The sequence below is a fragment of the Canis lupus genome, chromosome 2 (genome assembly GCF_003254725.2).
Source record: "Canis lupus dingo isolate Sandy chromosome 2, ASM325472v2, whole genome shotgun sequence".
NCBI lineage: Eukaryota > Metazoa > Chordata > Mammalia > Carnivora > Canidae > Canis > Canis lupus.
Genome location: NC_064244.1, coordinates 30,525,851 through 30,530,769, shown reverse-complemented (window position 1 = coordinate 30,530,769; position 4,919 = coordinate 30,525,851). Strand labels below are relative to the sequence as shown.

At 59.5% G+C, this 4,919-nt stretch overlaps 1 long non-coding RNA gene across 1 annotated transcript; it reads left to right on the top strand.

Annotated features, from left to right (window-relative positions):
• The first annotated feature begins 241 nt into the window (after positions 1-241).
• LOC118353882 (uncharacterized) lies at positions 242-4,509 on the top strand. Its single transcript, XR_004813415.2, has 2 exons — positions 242-545; positions 1,016-4,509. It is a non-coding gene; the product is annotated as an uncharacterized LOC118353882 (long non-coding RNA).
• The last annotated feature ends 410 nt before the right edge of the window (positions 4,510-4,919 follow it).

Below are 4,919 nucleotides of genomic sequence, written 5' to 3'. Positions count from 1 at the left end.
TTCTTGTTCAAAACGGACTAAATTATTGGAAAGCAGGACTGGGCCAGCAGGTCCGTAATTCAAGGACGATGAAACATTTCTGCCCTACGTTACAGACGTTCTTCTGCTTGTGAGCGCTTGCACTTGGAAACCCCAAACAATGAGCTTTGGTCACGCATGTGGGTGACCTTAGCTTGCGGTTGAGTTTCGGTTTCATTGTGACTTGGATCTACGATGTGTGACCATCTGTGGGGCGCTACGTCAAATGCTTTACATACACCACGTGGTTGATTTCGTCTCCACCGGCAAGCTACAAAGCAGAAATGGTGACTGTTTTATCAGTAAAGATGCCAAGGCCTACATGGATCAAAAAGTTGCCCAGGGTCAGAGCAGGTAACTCAGACCTGGAATCCTAATCCAGATCTTTCTGTCCTGAAAGCGCTCTTCCGTCCTTGTCATTGGCCAGAAAATGGGACATTATGAGACTCTGGATTCTGCTGGAGGAAGACACTGCCCCTGTACGCCCAGACTCCACGCCTCGATCTATGGAAAACACAAACAGGCAGGTTAGCAGCAGAAAGATGTCCATATTAAGTGATTTTCTTAATCCTACATGCATGGGGGCATCATGGGACAAAGTGCAGATACCCCAAAAGGCAGTGAGAGCTGAGAGCTCACATAGCATCCTCGTGGGGGATGGGGATGGCTGGGGGCATTTCAGGGGGACGTGATTGGGGAGATGGCTGGGTCCTTAGAGGAACGGAGGGGAGGGTGACGGTTTGTGACAGTGTGTGGGTGTGCGGTTGACTTCTCAGTTCTTCCCCTGTGACGGGCGTGCATCTTCCCGGTTAGCGAAGCTCCCGGTGACACTGGAGGATCTGCCTTCGGGCAGAGAGCAAAGTTCGGACACAGCGTCTCTCCCTCTGGCCCGTGTTTCATAGGCTCCTCACCGAGGAGCACGATGGTGGGTGCTTTGGTAGAGGGTGACAGCCTCGTAAGCACCCACCAAGCGGGGCACCACTTTGCATGTCCTCAGCGACGACTGGCCCTGCGCGACGCCGAGTCCGCTGCTGATTTGCTCCTGACCTTCCAGCCTCGACAGCTGTGGGAAGTCACCATCTATTGTTTGAGCCCCCGGTCCACGGTCCACGGGGCAGGGAGCCCCCTGGAGTTCACGGCTGCCTGGTGTCCCAGGAGCCAAGGAGCAGCCCCCCCCCACCCCGGGGACAGGGGGAGAGCCCGGCCGTGGCCAGCACCGGGTTTGCTTCCAGGGCTCAGGCCGGGGACCGGTGTTGGGGCATCTCCCAGGTGATATGGGACCGCAGGGCCAACCGCGTGTCCTCGTGGTGGCCGTGTGCATTCGGTGTGACGAAGCCCCAGCTTGTTTGGCCGCCCAGATCCAAGCCACCTTCTCCGTGTCACAAGGTGAGGCAGGCTTTGCGTGGGGGCCGCACCTGTGGCCTCAGATGCCAGGCTGGGGGCTTGGGGAGGGCAAGGTCCCTGTGGGCTCCGGGTTCTTCCTTTGCACGAAGGAAGGTCAGAGATGCCTGTTGCCGTGGGGGTGGCATCCCGGGGACAGCCGTCCCTGGCAGGAGGTCCTCCGTGAAGTAGGGCCAGGTTGTTGAGGCCTACGGAGGCCACCAACTGCGCAGCCGCAGGACCACGCGGCTCCCTGGACGTTGCCCTCAGCGCCAAGCCCCGTCCCTGGTGTTCCCAGTGCCTCCTGCTCAGAGCACGAGCACGACTTGGCCACCGCTCCGTCTCAGCGCCGGCCTGGGGTCACAGGGCTGCTTCCTGTCTGGCTCCGCCGCTGCGAGGCCACCTCCATGAGCTCCAGGCTCCGTCCCTGCACGCAACAAGCAAGTGGGCTCCACACATGTGGCCACATGGGCCGGGTGCATGCACACGCGGGCACACCCAGCGGCGCCCTCCCGCTCCCCCGGGGTGGGATACCTAGAAGCTCTGCTCTCACCCTCAGTGACAGGGACGTCCTTCCTGGGCCCCTGGGGCCTTGGGACTGTCCCCGACCTCCTTTTACTCTGCGGCAAACCCTGTGGCGACCCCGTGGACTGTGTATCCCCCGCTACTCGCCCCGACCTGGGGCTGGACTCAGCCCTGGAGACAGGGCTGTGGGCCTGGGGGAGTCAGCCCAGTGCAGCAGCTCCCCGGGCCGGCACCTGCCCGTGGCCACGAGCATCTGGCAGCCGCATCGCCTACATGGGCTTCTCCTCAGCTGCGTGTCCGTCACCCCGAGCCAGGGCGCCACACCAGGTCCTTGGTGTCCCCAGGTCAGATGTCCCCAAACGAGCAGCACAAGGCCGCGCAGGTGTGGACGGCTTCAAGAGAGCCCATGGACTGGCCGGTGCCGCGGGGCCCAGGTGACACCACCGGGGGCCTGGGGACTCAGGGCTCAGGGAGTCACCCGGGGAATGACACCCTCTCAGGTCGCAACCCCGGGACCCCCGCTGCCCTCTGGGAACCTCGGGAGGGTGCAGGAGTCTGGGGAACAGGCCCGGTGGACGGCCTGAGCATGAGGACAGGACAAGGTCAGGGGCCGGGCCACCGAGGTCGCTGGGGCTGGGGCTGCCCCCCCAGGCCAGTGTCTGGGTGAGGTCCCCGGGGCGCGTGGCTCTGGGAGTCACCCGGGACCTGACGGTGCCCGTGAGAACCTTCCCTGGCCTTACGCTCGCTGGTGGCAGAAGACAAGGCCAGCCGGTCCCCACGGCAAGGTGGCCAGAGGGCAAGCTGGGCCCTGGTGACAGTAGTGGGAGCAGGACTAGGCCTGGGATCCTGGGGGTGGATGGTGTGCTCTATGAGGGGGGCTTCTGGAAGGTTCTCCTGAGCTGTAGTGGGAGCAGGACTAGGCCTGGTATCCTGGTGGGGGGTGCTCTATGAGGAGTCATGGAGGACTGTTTCCCCACATTCTGCACTGGAATCTCCCACGGAAACGTCTTGTCCACCCAGCACAGAACACCTGATGCTACTACAGATTTCGTCTCTGTAGCTTCTCGATTTCGTGGCCTACGTCGGTGTCGCCAGGGTAGTGTCAGCCCGTTATTGTTCGCAGCACATGACCGACCCTGAGTAGCTACTCTCTGAGTTTCCTGCAGGCCGTGGCAAGGGGGACAGGTCATGCTGATCTCCCTCGCTGTCGTGTTCCCGGGGGCCCGTGCTGCCGCCCTTGCAAGGGTATGAGCGTCAGGAGCAGAGGGTGAGCGCTGGGCCAGACGGGGCAGGAGGGGTTGCCCGGCACAGGCCAGGCCAGTCCCCCTGTTCTCGGATGCTGCGCAGTCCAGCAGCGGTGACCATGTCGGGCCTTCTGGCCTGGTTCACCTTTGACCCTGCGTGGCCCCTCCCGGCCCTTTGGCCAGCGGGTGGTGGCTTCGGGGACCCGGAGGGTTGGGGGGGCAGCACATCAAGGGAGCTGCCCACGGAGGCACAATTATGTAGCATCACCACACCCGCACGGGACTCTGGGGGCCCCCGAGGGGCGTGACACCCCTGGCGTCTCCAACCTGAGCCCTCTGCCCGCAGGAGGCCAGCTCCTCAGGGCGGGACATGCAGAAGAACTGAGTCTGCCTGTGAAGCCAGGCCTGCTGCTCCCGGGGCCGACACCCAGACAGGGACCCAACGTCACCCCCGCCGGCACCCCTCCCTCAGTGGGAACTTCCATCCACCTGCTGAGAAACTTCCTTCTGAGCCCCCATTAACGACAGCACTTATTTTATACGAGAATCCATTTCATGCGAATTAGGGGACTGTTTCCCCAGTGATACGACCGCAGGCTCCGCAAGGGACAGACGCGTCTTATGGACACGAGGTCAGATAGTCGGCCTCCGCGCCTCGCAGCAATTGACTAGCCACTCTGAATTATTTCGTAATAGAATTACTGCCTCTGCTGGCCCATCTTTTAAAAACGCACCGTGAAGGAGGGGCTAACTGGATTTCCCCTGTACTCTTTATTTTAGTTTTTTTTAATAAATTTATTTTTTATTGGTGTTCAATTTGCCAACATATAGAATAACACCCAGTGCTCATCCCATCAAGTGCCCCCCTCAGTGCCCGTCACCCGTACTCTTTAAAAACATACTTGCAGGAAGAGGAACTCAGAAGGGACACGGGTGGGAGCGGGGACATGAAGCAGGTCCCCAGTCTTGGGGAACCCTGACCACAGCAGCCAGGGGCCCGCCCAGCAGCTCACGCGTAAGGGGACCAGCGGCTGGTTGGGGAGAGATGCTGAAGTCGAGCCCAGATGGCTTTGTGGTGCGGAGGGCGATCGGGGAAGGTACGAGCAAGCCAGAGTGACCCTGGAGACGGGGTCTCCTGGGGACAGAGCCGGTGGGCAGCGGCAGGAGGAGTGGGTTTTGCTGTAATGGGGTCTTTGTCTCCCCCAGGTGTCCTTTGCTCCGTGTCTCTCCGTGGCCCTAATAACTACTTGGGGATGGGAACAGAAGGGCAAATGTCCTGATACCAGGTTATTAATGTTTTTAAGATGGATTTTGAAGAATAAAAACAGAAATGACAAGTAAATCCCTCTCCTCTCTGTGAATTTCTCTTTTTTGCACCACATAGACTTTTTTTTAAAAAAAAACTATGTATATGGGCAGCCCTGGTGGCTCAGCGGTTTAGCGATGCCTACAGCCCGGGGCCTGATCCTGGAGACCCGGGATCAAATCCCATGTCGGGCTTCCTGCATGGAGCCTGCTTCTCCCTCTGCCTGCGTCTCTGCCTCTCTCTCTCTGTCTCCTCTCTGTGTATTCTCATGAATTAAAACAAAACAAAACAAAACAAAAAATCTACGTATATGTAGATTTTGAATAGTTGGGCAAAGACACTGGGGGCCAAGGACTCTCTTCCAGAATCTTGCTTGTCCTTCTGGCGTCAAGTAATCACCAAGTGGAGAGTCGTTTCTCAGGAGCTTATAAGGTGTCAGAAGATGC